The sequence below is a fragment of the Armigeres subalbatus genome, chromosome 2 (assembly GCF_024139115.2).
Source record: "Armigeres subalbatus isolate Guangzhou_Male chromosome 2, GZ_Asu_2, whole genome shotgun sequence".
Taxonomy (NCBI): domain Eukaryota; kingdom Metazoa; phylum Arthropoda; class Insecta; order Diptera; family Culicidae; genus Armigeres; species Armigeres subalbatus.
The window spans coordinates 449,325,477-449,340,908 of record NC_085140.1 but is presented as its reverse complement, the minus strand read 5'-3'; the positions used below and the strand labels follow the sequence as shown (position 1 = coordinate 449,340,908).

At 41.1% G+C, this 15,432-nt stretch overlaps 1 long non-coding RNA gene across 1 annotated transcript; it reads left to right on the top strand.

Annotated features, from left to right (window-relative positions):
• Window positions 1-14,220: 14,220 nt before the first annotated feature.
• On the top strand, window positions 14,221-15,018 carry LOC134218176 (uncharacterized). The gene is made up of 3 exons (XR_009981273.1): window positions 14,221-14,439; window positions 14,545-14,685; window positions 14,862-15,018. It is a non-coding gene; the product is annotated as an uncharacterized LOC134218176 (long non-coding RNA).
• The last annotated feature ends 414 nt before the right edge of the window (window positions 15,019-15,432 follow it).

Below are 15,432 nucleotides of genomic sequence, written 5' to 3'. Positions count from 1 at the left end.
GGACGCTTTCGCGCATTGCGCCTATTTCGTCTTCGGGTTGCAGAGGTATTCCGACGGTGGAAGACGTCCGCACTGGCGGTGCCATACATACCCGAAGCGCTTTCTTCTTCTTTCTTCAGCAGGTTGGCTGTTCGAGTGCCAAGGTCGGTCCGACGATTCCGGTTGGCAGAGACTTCCGATTCGCCGGCGCCTCGACGACCCGAGGCCAAACACTGCTCACTGCACTCACACTGGATTTTCCTCCGAGACTACGCTTATTCGCTGGTCACTTCTCCATCCACGCTGCAGCTCTGACAGTATTTGCTCTGCTGACCACATTCCACGTGCCTTCTTCGTGATACATTCGCTCTGCGATGTTGTCCGCTCGTAGGGCAGGCATTCCTCTACGTACTTCCGCAAACCTTGGGCAATCGAATACCACGTGTTCTGGAGTCTCTTCGACATTCTCACACTCTGGACATAACGGTGAATTAGTATGTCCACACCGATGTAAGTACTTTCGGAAGCATCCGTGACCCGATAAAAACTGTTCATTTACACCGACAGGTTTGGGATGAGCCGGTGGGTTCACCTCCCTTTCTCCGTACTGTCCCACTCTTGTTGCCATCTCGCCATCGATCAGATTCTCACCTCCTTCCTTACGTTTCTGGTGTCTCTTCGCCGATAACACTCGATGTCTTCCTCCAGGGTGATGCAGATGGGTAGCATCCCAGTAATAACGCATACTGCCTCTGACGATATCGTTCTATATGCGCTCGCGACTCGAATGGCCATTAGCCGGAACACACTATTCAGCTTTTCCCGGTTCCGCTTGGTTTGCAGTGCATTGCCCCAAGCAGGAACCCCATACCGCAGTATCGATGACGAGACACGCCTCGTGCTGCTTCTTGGTCCGCCTACGTTTGGCATGATCCTCGCTATTGCGTTCATTGCCTTCGCCGACTTTTCACAGGCGTAGTCAATGTGGCTGCCGATCGTCGATCATCACTCTCAAGTGCTTCAGTGATCGCTTCGATGCAATCGCATGGCCTCCGACGACGATCTCCATCCGCTGGATCGCTTTACAGTTGCTGACTAATAGCATCTCCGTTTTGTGGTGAGCTATCTGCAGCTTAACCCCGCTAATCCAGAGCCATGTTCAACATGGCTATCGTCTCCATCACCAACACCTCAACTTCTTCAAGAGTCTCGCCCATCACCGCTAGTGACACGTTGTCCGCAAAACCCACGATTTTCACTTTCCTGGGTAGCTGCAAAGTCAACACTCCGTCGTACATCATGTTCCAAAGAGTTGGACCAAGTATGGATCCCTGGGGAACACCCGCTGTAACGCGCATCGATTTATGTCCTTCGATCGTATCGTACATCAGAACTCTACTCTGCAAATAACTTTTCATGATATTGCACAGATAGCTGGCGCTGTTGAACGCGTTCTTCACGTCTATCGTGACCACTGCGCAGTACCGATCTCCTCGTCTCTTCTGCTTGGACGCCTTCTCATCACTCTCGAGCACTCTTCGAATTGCATCCACCGTCGATACTGCTCTACGGAATCCGAACTACATATTCGACAACCCGCGTTCTCCCTCTGTACATTTCGTCAGCCTATTGATGATGATTCTCTCAAGGAGCTTCCCGAGCGTGTCTAACAGGCATATAGGCCTGTACGCGGCCGGATTGCCGGGTGACTTTCCTGGCTTAGGCAGCAACACCAGCTTCTGGATCTTCCACATTTCTGGCAAATTGCCTTCGTCTAAGTACTTTTGCAGCGCCTTCCTGAACATGTCCGGATATGCCAGGATCGCAGCTTTTAAAGCAACGTTCGGTATTCCATCCGGACCCGGGGCTTTCTTCGCTTTCAGGCGTTTAGTCGCTGCTGCAAGCTCACTATTGGACACTTGTCGATCTACGGGGTTTGCTTCTCCTTCTTCGTCAAAGGGTGTTGGCGGCCACATGGTCGGACTATGTTTCGGGAAAAGACCCTCCACAATTGCCTTCAACTTGTCCGGGCCCATTTCAGCTGGCGTCGATGGGCCTTTGATCTTCGCCATCACGACCCGATACGCTTCCCCCAGGGGTTGGCGTCTGACTCTCGGCACAGCTCCTGTGCTTCTTGGTACAGCAGTCTGACTTGCTAAGTTGGATAGCCCGTTTCAATTCTGTCCTGGCTTCCCAGAACACCGCCTTACGTTCCTCTCTCTCTGGTTCCGTCCTTGCTCTCTGTGCCCGCCTCCGAGCTTTGAGGCAAGCAGTGCGTAGCGTACTGAGCCTGTCGTTCCACCAGTAAGCTGGACGCCGATTGCTTCTTGGTTCTAGTTTTCGTGGCATTGTAGCGTTACAAGCCCTTACTATCATTCTTGTTAGCTCGGCCGCATCAATGATCTCGGTACTGCTGTCCGGTCAAAGTGCCTCAACGAATAGGTCTTTGTTAAAGGCTTTCGTTTTCCACCTCCGTTCATTGGTTATCCTTCTTCGTGTTGCACCAGGATTTCGTTGGCCAATATGGTAGCGAATCGCCTGGTGGTCGCTGTGAGTGTACTCCTCGATAACTCTCCAGTCCATACTTGCCATCAACGAAGGACTGCAGAACGTGATGTCGACGATAGACTCCCTCCCTCATCGGTTAACTGATCCAATCACCCTTATTCTGCGTCTCGTGTGAATCGACATGAGTCGAGTCGTATGCGTCACCCGATTCCCGTAGTCGAATGAAGTGACAATTGTCGATGTGGATGAACCTCGATGAACTCTCAGTGCATTCTGATAGTCGTTCTATGTCGACAAAAGTCTGACTGGAGCGAGGATTTCATGCGAGATTTGTCGGTACGTCAGAAGGAAACGAGAACGGTCCGGAAACAAAAAATCTACATCAATTCACCTAGTAATGCTGGTGTTTCTTCTGAAGTAACCAGGAAATCGCATGAGCAAATCATTACACGTGCTTTTATTTTAGTTTTAGATAAGTATCACTTGTTAGATCATTTGGTCCAAAATATTAATTTTTGCATCATCACCGTTAATCTTCATGGTAGAGAATCTTACGTTCTTTCATTGTTTGGGTCGTATTGACCACAAACTCAAATGGCCATAGCTTATATGACAGGTTTATTCGATTTTCTTTTCCATACGTGGACAGGTCTGGATGCAAGTGCGAGCCGGCGACGGCGTTTTTTTTTTATAATTTTACTCGATAAGCACCGGCGTAGTTCCCATGAAATTGCATTTTTTTTTAGATCTTAATTAGTGTATTTTTAACTTCCGTAAATAAACTTCCGGATGAATTTCTGAAATAAATCCTGTAGGAACAACTTCGGGAGGAATTTCTAGAGTATAGGATAAATTTCTGAAATTTTTTCGAGGGAACTCGAAAAGGAATTCCTGAAGGAACTTCGAGAGGAATTCCTGGAGAAATGTTGGGGGATCTTCTGGGGGAATTCATGACGGAACTTTCTGTTAAATTTCTAAAAAAAGTTTCTGGTCAAATTTCTATAAAAAAAAAACTTTCGAAAGAACTCGTAAATGGACTTCCGGAATAGGAACTTCTGGAAGAACTTTTGAAGGAAATCCTGAAGGATCATTTGGGGAAGTCCCTGGACGAACTTCCTAAGAGTTTCATGGAGGAACTCCCGAAGGAACTTCCGGAGGACCTTTGGGTGGAACTACCGGAGGAATTTCTGGAGAAATTCTTAGAAGAACTCCAGAGGAACTGACACGTAAATTTTTGAAAGAACTTTCGAGGGAGCTTGTAAAGGAACTTTGAACATTTGGAGGAAATCCTGGAGGGACATCTGGGGTAATTCTTGGAGAAACTTCTGGAGGAATTTCTGGAGTGTCGGATAAATTTCTGAAAGAATTTTCGAGGGAACTCGTACGTTCTTAGAGACAATTTTGGAGAACTTCCGGAGGAATTAAAGAACTTCCCAAGCAACACCACTTGTTTCTCAGTGAGTAATCTCAACTGTGGTGTGACTTACTAAAGGTCTGAGTTATGCACAACAAGTCGTATTTGGAACTCCTTTGTGACACAAAAAGCGCAAGAGGTGGAGCCTATTTGCAACATCTTGCGGCTACAATGAAAATAAAAACACAAAAACCAACCGGGAATTGAACCATGGACCTTGAGATTTGCAACCTTCTACCATAACCAGCACACTATCAATTCCATTTGGAGATACTGCTACAAGTGCACTACATAAACAACAAAGTCATTTGTAACTTTATTGTACCTTATACGGAACATGCAGGGGACTGTCAAAAATAAAATACTGCTCAGCTGAGCTGAAAGTGCTTTGCCACATATCAGAAACATTGTCGTAACAGCAATGAACCGAAGTGTTATCAGTTCTGCAACTTAACTGTTTTGTTTCTGATATGCAACACATTGAACTCCAAATCATCCAAAAAGTCAGATGCATGGCGTATTGCGACGCCACTTAAACGTAAATGAAACGTTGTGTGTTTCTAAAACTGAAAAGTGGCTTTGATGTGACTCGATGTATTGTCAGTGTCTTCAATGCAATTTTATAGGAACAAACAGCCATTTGAAAGATGTTGCGCGTGCTGCTTGGGTTTCAAGGGAAATCGTTAATGAACTTCCGGAGAAATCTCTGTAGTCTTTTGGAAGAACTTTTGGGGGAAAATCTTGGTGGGACATCTGGGGGAACTCCTGAAGAAACTGTCAAAGGAATTACTGGAGAAACTTTCGAAGGAATTTCTGGATGAGCTTCCGTAGGAACTCCTGAAGCAACATCCGGAAGAATACCTGGAGAATCTTTCGGATAAATTTCTGGAAGAACTTACGAGAGGTCGTGAAAGAACTTCCGGAGGAAATCTTGGAGGAACTTTTGGACGATTTCCTGGAAGAACTTGGGGAGAAATTCCTGGAGGAATTTCCGAAGGAATTCCTGAATAAACTTTCGAAGGAACTTCTGGAGGAGCTACAGGAGAAACTCCGAAGAATTTTGAACCCATGAAATAAGTTCAGGTTGACCCACGCCGCTGCTGCCGGTCACCATTTTGCCATCGCTGGCTGGAAATGATCTATCACGTCTGAGCCGATAACATTTTTATTGTCGCATTGGTCTACTTGGAGGTAGGAATAACATATCTTTGCATCAATAGATATAAATATAATATTGTAATGTGTAAATGCAGAAATTTAAACCTAGTCGGCCATTTTAGCCATTTAGTTTTCATTGGTCAAAAAACGAGTTATCCCATTTAATTCCACCACTTGATTGTATCTTTTTCGACCTCAACCGACTTCAGTGTCTTGTACTTGACTCGGCATGAGAAAATGAACGCTGCTCATACTGTTTTACACAAAACTTGAATAAATAATGTCTCAAATACTTGAAACATCCCAAGTAACCAAAAGTTCCTTTAAGAGTACGTTTTTTGATTAATCAGCTTCACAGAGCTGCTTAAGCGAAAAACGTACTCTTAAAGGAACTTTTAGTTACTTGGGATGGTTCATTGTGATGTGCATTATGTGTACATATATAATCATTCAACCTGATTAGATTTAAATCGATGCTGAGGAAATTGCAAAAGTACTGGTTGCCCAGATTGCGCAAGAACGCTTATGCTTATACAAGATGGAGGCGATATGGGTGTATGCCTCCATTCATGCCTTCATTCAAGTTTTGAAAATATCGCACTTTTATGAAAATGTGCTTCCGTGAAACGCAATGTTCATTGAACCTGATTGGGTATACAGTACATATACCATTACTGAAGTATCGCAAAAAAAAAGTATTGCAAAAGGTCTAATTGATAGATACTATAATCTGAACTACAAAACGTTTTGGAGGACCTTAAACATCTCATAGTCAAGGAAATCACGTGATGCCTGATTGAGTATACATACATATAATAATGATGAGGACATAAGTCATGGTTAATCTAGTACAAACATAAGTCTGAACTCAAGAACGTTTTGGACAATTTTCTATATTTCATATTTATTAGAATCTAGTTTACATGATACACATATACCCATTGATCCAGTTTCGGTATATAACAATGATGAGGACATTACAAAAGCCATGGTCGATCCGGTAAATACATAGATCTGAACAAAACTTGAAAGAACTTTGAACCATATTCATGGGAATCGGCTTCTGAGGAAGTGCATATGCCCATTTTATCTGATTGCGTTTATCCTGATACCGGGGACATTGCAAAAGTCCTGGTTGATCTGGTGGGTACTTTAGTCCACACTAAAAGACGTTTTGGAAAACCTAGAACATCGCACATGCATTGTAATTTATCACTGATGTAATCACTGTAATGTAATCACTGAGTTTCCAGTTAGCCTGGTGGCGATGGTTAGATGGCGAGTTCGATTCTCGGTCCGTTCCAGGATGTTTTCGGGTAGGAAACATTCTTGAATCCCTGGGCATAGTCTATCCATTGTACTTGCCACACAAGATACATACTCATGTCCGCAGAATCCTGAATCGGCTTACTTAATAATCCTGAGAAGTATTCTCAATGAATCATGCTTCAATTTTTTGTAAAATCTTGTCAATGATTGTTAAAGAATTTTTTCTACGATTGATCCTAAGAATCCTGCATTGGAACTCTGAAGAGTCCTGTAGAAGGTTTCCGCAGGAATGCCTAAAGTAAAGTTCAAAAATACTACAAACTGTTTCCTATGAATCTTGCTTGGTTTTAGAATTGTAGGTTCAATCACCTAAATAACTAGTGAATTGAGTTTTATCGAATAATTCTGTGAATCAAGTACAAGGTTATCATAGCATGCTTCAAAAAATTAGCGAAGACTGTAGTAAAAGATTTTCGAAGAATCCAATAACAGCTTTCTAGATCATTTATTTAAACTCTAATTGTAAAATAGGATACATTTTCGATAACAAGATTACCTAGGTCTAGTATCCTAGTCTGAAAAGAATCACTCCGTTTCCTCATCAGCATTCTACTCTTCATTCGGGTATATTCTGTTCGGGAGTTTAGATTTCCATCGGCGCGGTCCATATACTCCACATGAACCCAGAACCAAGCAAATAGCAATGATGTGGATGGAATTCGTATAATTGCTTACTGGCATATTCAGTTCAGTGTAGTTTCTAATGGTAAATTTCTGGTAAAAATCCACGTTCTTCTGTAGATGGCTGTAGAACGACTTGGCGAGCGTGGGGCGTATCCGAGGATGGAGAGATGCGGCCTCGAACCGTGTATTGTGGCGTCAAATTGTTGATTCAGTGTTATCTGTTTAGATGTTAACTAAATAAATAAAAATGAAATTCTGTAGATGGCTCGTTGTTTCCTCCAGGAGCGGCCCATTTGGACTTGGTACTTTTCAGGTATTTCAGCTCCTTTATAATCTGGCCAATCGCTAGAGCCTCCTTGCGCATATTGTCCCTCCGTCGTAGGTAAAAACTTGCAGCATTCCGGATTTGCACACCATGGCAATTACGCGGCAGCCGTATGGACAATCTGAATCAACATCAGCGGAGATATGTTGTGTATGATAGAACTCCAGCGAAACGAACCTTTCTTTTCGCGTTATCATCGCAGTGTGGGATGCCAAGTCTGTGTAGCGATAGTTTCCCTGCAAATTAGCGAATGGGGATTTTATTTGTTTTATTATTGAATTATTGAATGTAATGTACCTACCATTACGTAATCGGGGAAGCCTTTGTGGATAATTCGGAATCTGTGCCGGAAACACCGTCTAAAACCACCAAATCCAAGGAGCTAACTTAAAAACACATATTAACCACTTCAAAAGGGCGAATTTCAAAAAACTTCTTTTTTGCAAAAATTGATATGAAACCTACCAAAATTTCATTAATTGGTTCACGAACAACTAAAAACGCATACATTATTGTAGTAACTTGTATTTATGCGTGTTTTTTGTAAAGATTTTTGATAAAGGACATATTTGTAATCAAACAGAAAAATGCTTCGCTCTTATCTTAATATCCGCGATAAACTTTTCTCAGTTTGACGTTTCTCCGAGTGAACTTCAATTCGGTGTCGGTTCATCCTTCCTCTCGATACGACATGAACGTCTCGCCTCGCGCGAGTCGACATTCGGAATAGGGCGAGAAGTGTCACGTGACAACGAAACGAGTATCGTCGTCTCGAGTCGTGCGAGACGTAGAATAAGCCTAAATATCTGGCAGAACTGCTCCACGGTCCACCTTGGAGGTGCATAGCCGTTAGTTTTGGCAATCACGAAGCCTTCGCATGAACTCTTTACCACTTCTTGAATAGGGAATTTGCCCATGACTTGTATCGCAGCCAAACCCGTTCTATCTGTCACCCAGTTGCCGTTATCAGGGGAACTCGATACGGCTCTGCAATTATCGCGACATCGCACATCGTTTCTGCTATAGACTGCCATAACAGTTGCTGTGCGGTTTCACAATGATTCAGATTAATCTGAATTATCTTCACTAGTTTAGAGGTGAACCAGCCAAGGGCTGCAAGCCTCTTTAATAAAGAAAAAAAAAATCTTCACTGCTGCTGGCCTGCGATCGCCCTCTTGTAGGCTGGGCATTTGTAGCCACCCGTCTGATGGTCATTTCCGTCCTCTGAAGTGCAAAGCATACACTTCGGTCTGTGCGTGCAGTCTCTCACAAGATGACCTGTTTCCCCACATTTCCAGCAAATGTTAGATCTGTCTGGACCTTTACAAGCTCCTGCCCGGTGTCCAAAGCCCAAACACTTGAAGCATCTCTGCGCAGATTTGCTCGCTTCTGGGGCGGCTTTCAATGGGCATTTTGACCATCCAACCGTCAGTTTGCCTACTTCCAGTGCCTTATGAGCAGCGGTTACTGGCAGACGAATCATCGCTGTCTGTGTCCGTACGACTTCCTAATCCGGATCGACATTTGCACCTCGCCTAGATTGCACTGCGCCTGTAGTGCACCCCGCAGCTCTTCTTCCGACGTGATCTCGTCTAGGTCTCTGCACAAAATTTGACTTCCGCCTCTGAGCCCAATGATTTCGCAATGCGCTCCTGTAAAACCGAGCTATGAACCGCAGGGTCCTTCTTCAACTCAAAGAGCAAGTTCATTTAATCATCATACAATTTTCTGTGAAATTGTCCTGTAACATACCAACTGCCGTTTTTGCAATTCTTAGGTCAATCGAGCAATCAGAACCAATTTCCAGATCGAATGAGCGACGGAGGTGTATTTTCCTACATATTTTGGATGATATCCCCATACAAACTTCAAATCAAATGCGCCAGCTTATGCAACAAGCGATTGAGCTGAAATTTTCAGAGATTGATTTTCTCACCCAAAGACACAATTCTGGGGGGAAGACACAATTCCCCGTGGAATTCGACAACGTTTTTTTCTCCCCATAATAAGCTGGGCCAGTCTAGTGCCCACACATCATCTATTTGTCGACTTCAAAGCCGCATATGATACAATCGATCGGGACCAGGTATGGCAGCTAATGCACGAAAACGGATTTCCGTTTTTGATTTTATGGCACATAACTTTGAGAGGATAGAGGAAGCCTACACCAGACTGAAAAGCGAAGCTAAAGGGATTGGACTAGTCATCAACACGTCGAAGACGAAGTACATGATAGGAAGAGGCTCAAAAGAGGACAACGTAAGCCACCCACCACGAGTTTGTATTGGTGTTGACGAAATCAAGATAGTTGAAGAATTCGTGTACTTAGGCTCACTGGTGACCTCCGATAACGATAGCAGAAATTGGGAGACGTATCATGGCAGGAAATAGTACGTACTATGGACTCCTCTAAACACTTCGATCGCCGCCGTTCCAAACTGACTATCTACAAAACGCTTATTAGACCGGTAGTTCTCTACGGACACGAGACTTGGACGATGCTCGTGGAGGACCAACGGGTACTGGGAGTTTTCGAAAGGAAAGTGCTGCGTACCATCTGTGATGGGGTGCAAATGGCGGGTGGTACCGCATATTTCGAAACAGAATGGTTTGGCCGAATGGATCAACCGGACCCTCGTGGTGTGTGCTTGCAGTCTTTTATGCAATACCGGACTGAATAAATCGTTTTGAGCTGAAACGGTTGGTACAGCTTGCTTCCGTCATAACGAAGGTTCTTCAAGTGACTACAGAAAAAGAATTTTGGAAAGAATCCGGACCAATGTGTATCCAAATGAGTGTCTAGTATAGGAACGAAATGCGTTCATATTTTATTTATGCACTTGTTCTCGCACCGGTTGTTTCTATCAAGGTTGTTGAAGTGCAATCATGCTTCGCACCGGTGGTGAATATCTGGTTGCTATTGAGGCAAACACGGAAATAAATAAAATCAGGAAAAAATTATTATTTATTTTCAAATCTTTCAGAACGCGCTCCAACTTTTGTAATATAAATATGTGCGTAATGCATTTTGTGATTATCAGATTAGCTAGACACACATCTGCTAGGTGGCGCTAGCTTATATGCAATAATTTAGTGAGGTGGATATCTCGAGATCTATAAGACTTAGAAAGATTTTGTCTTCTACAAAGTTGTTCGGGTAGCCATAACATTTATGACGGAGACTAGTTTAGTAGCGGCGCTAGTGTATGAGAAATAACCTGTTAGGTTAAATATTTCTAAATCCGTTAGAGTTGGAAAGTGGCCATCTTTTACAAAGTTATCCGAATTATCTGTTAGGTTGGTTATTATGTAAGATTTAAAAAGGTAGTCAAACCAGAAGTTTTGTTTGAAACCGCAATACAAGTACGAGACACTGAAGATGGCCTTACTGTAGAAGTCGAAATATGTATCTGTCAAAGGTACAACCAAGTGGTGGAATTAAATAGAATTGTACGAACTCGTCTTATGGCAAGTAACTTTGTAAAATACGGCAATATTCTGAAAATTCCAGATTTTGATATATTTAACCTATCAGTTTATTTCTTATACACTAGCGCCGCTAAGCGATTGTGTTTAAAACTAAACTTGCTTGCATCATGACGGTTTTCACCACCCGAACAACTTTGTGGAATACGGCAATATTCTAAAAATTTCAGTTTTCGAAATATCTAACCTAGCAGGTTATTTCTTATACACTAGCGCCACCAAGCGGTTATATCTTTATCTAAACCTGCGTTGGTCATAACCCAAGTAACATTTCAAGTTTTATTCCGCTCTAGAAATGGTTTTCAAGATCGAATTACAAGAACTGACAATAAAACCCATTACTACAGGATTACCTTCTGATGACCACTATAAGAGTAAGATATGTCCAAGTGGCCCTCTCTAGATTACCACTATAAACCTCTTATAAGAGTATATAAAAATCCGTTTCAAGCCGCCCGCAAAAAAAGGGAATTTGGCTGCGGCAGCTGTCAAAAATTTGCTTTGAAAAAAGAGAAACAAAATCTTGCGTTTATGAAAATCATGTTGATGAAAATCATGATGAGGATGACTACAAAATAATACTTTTTTAAGTTTTTTCTCCAATGTAGGGTAAAATGCCCAATAGTGGACCCCCTAGTAGCGAAATTTTGCTCTTTTTGTCATAAGGAGTAGAAATTTTCAAAATATTAATTCTGCTTGACATCTAATACCAAGTTCTGCATCTCCTCTTCACGATACATACATAAAACACTCAAGTACACGACGTTATTCGTTGAAATTTACATTTTAAAGTCTGACTGAATTCGCCCTATAGTAGACCCCCTGGGGGTCCATAATAGGAATTTGCTTCCCTATAATCGACACTTCATTTGATTTTTATGTTCCGTTTCGGGACGTTCTTCTTCCCTATCATGGACCCCCCAAAATATTCCTATAATGGACACTCTCGTGTTTATTTTTTATAGAATTGTAAAAAATCATTTAATTTTACTTTCTATGGCATTTCCATTGCATGTAATCAAATCATAGGACTGTAAGGTAGGTTCTCCCGATGGAATTTCATAACAAAATGTTTACATTTTGCTGTTATAATGCGAAAATGGCTGGAGGGTCCACTATTGGATGGGGGTCCACTATTGGGCACTTTACCCTACTTTCATGGAAACGAGGTGCGCGCTCGATTTCATGGTGAAAGCTAGTGCAAAAATGAGATTAAGCACTACGCGCCCGCAAAATAATATAGTTTTGGGCAATGAATTTAAAATTATTATAATATCAATAACGTAAATCTTCGCTAAACTAATTGATATTACACCCAGATATGTTTGTTTTTTATATCCTTTACCAAAAATGTGTCTTTTGCGGCGAAAACACCGTCTAATCATAAATTCCAGTGATAAATTTCACTGACTTGAGGATGGTTCTCCATTTCCAATATGGCCATCATAGATTTCGATCAGAAAAATGTTGCTCTTATTAAACACCGTTATAAACCCTTTGCAATGTAAATATTCTTATTGGGGTTATTCATTTGACCACATTACGACCCAAAATTATGGCTTTGATCAAGCTTTGAAAATTAGACTTGTTATGCTCTTCGTTACAACCGTAGAACTGCTAACAAGACCAGTCGGCATTTGACGTTTGAAGCTTTTCGAATAGATTTATTAGAGGTTTATTGATAGCAATAAGATCGCTAATAAATCTGAGTAACTAGCCATGGTGACTGCTGTCATAAATCCGCTATAAGAATTAAATAAATCTAACAAGCATGAAAATTGTTACTTGGGAATGGTTTTGACCACCCGAACAACTTTGTAGAAGGCGGCAATATTCTAAAAAATACATATTTTGAGATACCTATCAGGTTATTTCCAATACACTAGCGCCGCCAAGCGGTTGTATTATTAACTAAACTTGCTTTCGTCATGATGGTTTTAATCATCCGAACAACTTTGTAGAAGACGGCAATATTCTTAAGATTTCAACTATCGAAATATCTAACCTTTTAGGTTATTTCCAATTCACTAGCGCCGCCAAGCGGTTGTATTTCAAATTAAACTTGTTTTCGTCATGATGGTTTTGACCTCCCGAACAACTTTGTAGAAGACGACAATATTCTAAAAATTCCAGATTTCGAGATATCTAACCTATCGGGTTATTTCATATGCACTAGCGCCGCCAATCAGTTGAAATCCAAACTAAACTGACCTCCATCACAATGGTTTTGATGATGAATAACCGAACAATTTTTCAGAAGGCGACACATTTTTTATTTATGCGTTACTCTTTATTTCCGTGTGATGGTTTGGCAACGGTTGGAGCGGGTCGCCAAATTTGCCAACTCGCTATTCACCGAAGGTTGCGTTTACATTTCCCAAACCCGTTTGCCAACGACCGGTGCGAGTTCGCGTCATGATAGAGGTTGCTATTTTGGCTTTATTTACGCACTGGTGGGGATCGTCTTAGCAACCGGAGACGGCTAATGACGAGGCTAATGAAAGATGGCGGTCCTTCTTGTTCATTTGAACGAACAATGATTGTCGTTGTGGTGCGGTCGACATATACATATCGACACCGAGCCAACGTATGCAGCCTAACGATGAGGCTGCGTCTATATTATCGATTAAGGCAGGTATGCGCCTCACATCTTCCCTCTTCTAAAAAAACCAACTGCGCTACACACAAAAAACAAATATGGTTTTATAGAATGTTTTGTACTATCTATTTGAAAAGTGTACGAATTTCTTAAAAATAAAAGTTCAAATATTTCCTCTAAAAGTAATATACCGGGTTTGAAAGTATTTTCTGTTTGGTCTGATTATAAATTCAAAAGTTCACATTTTCATCACGAAAATTGTTGAACTGTCAAATGATCACTCATTTAAAAACATTTTTCTCGACTCATGATCACTATAGAATATCAGGTGGTAAAAATAAAAGTTCGGTTAGGAACTTAATTATATTCCCAAACGAACTTTTATTTTTGCTCATCGCTTGTAGATTTTCAAAACAAAAATTATTATAATAATATAGGGAAACGGCACATTTATAACTTTTTTTCTGGCGTATTCGAACCTCCCTCGTGTAACTTGTTACTCAATTTTTGTTTAAATTATTGCGTGGACATGACATGACAGATACCCCTTTCCGAAAACTTTTGCGTAATTAGTGTACAAACCCCTTAAATATTTAATGAAATCAATATTATTTCAGATTTACTATATAAAATATGCAACAGTTTCCTCATTTCACTTTGTATAATCAATTATAAAATTCTATGGGATATAAATAATATCAGTTAAACAAATATTGGAAAATGAATAGTTTTCAAATATCTCATGTTATGTGCAAATATAATTTTTGACCGCATAAAAACCACCTGCGACTATAGTCCTAACAGCAAAAGCCAACCAGCCGGCAACAACAATCAAATTCAGTTGCTCTCTATCGGGTCCGTGGAAAGTCCTGTTCTGGTCATGTTTCCTCGAGCATCTTTTTAATTAAAATTGAACAAACTTCAAACTAGTTCGCTAGTTAAACTAGGTTTAATCTTCCTCCAGCCAGAAATCGATGTTGATTCGTACATCAGCAGATTGCAGCAAATTATTTCAAGGTAAGTCACATTAATAAATAAAAGTGCCAAGTAAAAACGATTGTGAATATTCTTGATACCTATATACCGAAATGTTCTGAGAGTTTGTTTTCTTTTACTTTTCAGCGAATGATTATTTCGTCGAATTCAGCAACTTCTCGTGCGACATCCAGCATCGCTTATATTTTTCAGAAGTGCCTCCGAGTCCAATTATTCTGGTTATCAAGGCAGCTCAGAAATTGTAGAGGCATCCCAAGGAAAAAGGAGGTAAGATTTATTTATCATACAAGAATATAACCAGTTAAAAGTGCCGACACTCGTTCCAACCACCAAAAGTAGGGCCTAGTTCCGGAGATTCCAAGACGAGAACGAAGGTAGGCGCCGCTTTTGCTGGTCGAAGTCTGAGCGTGATCTTTACTTATGTAATTTTTCTTTTGTTACAGATAAATAGAATATTTCTGCAAAATGATTGGAGGAAACGGCTGTATCAATATTCTTATAGATGCGCGGCCCGACAAGTGGCCCGGAAGACTTTGCCTTAGCAGTAGTTTTAAGAGTTAATCTCAGGCTTCAAATAATGAAATAAAACCACAAAACTAAGCCGATTACTATTCAATTCAACTTCAAAAGAAAATATGAAAAAACGGTAATGGGTCGGGAGGTTCTTTTTGGGGCAAAATGAAAGGTCTATTCCGAATGAAAATATACGCCTTTTTCACAGTGTGGCCATTTGAATTTGACAGTTATACAGTATCATTTTAAAAGTTCAAATTTTTAATTTCAGAGTGACGTGCCACTTTTGAACCATCGTTGAAGCAAAAGTTGGTGCACTTTTATTTTAAACATACGCAACTCTCTACGAAAAAGAACCAACGCAACTTTTCATTTTAACCAATGGTTTTTTTAATTTAATTAATGGTTTTTCTTTCTGTGTAGTGAATTCGATTGCAAAAGGAAAACAAAATATACGCATTTTTATTGGCAAAAAATCTATGAGCACAACTGATGATGTTT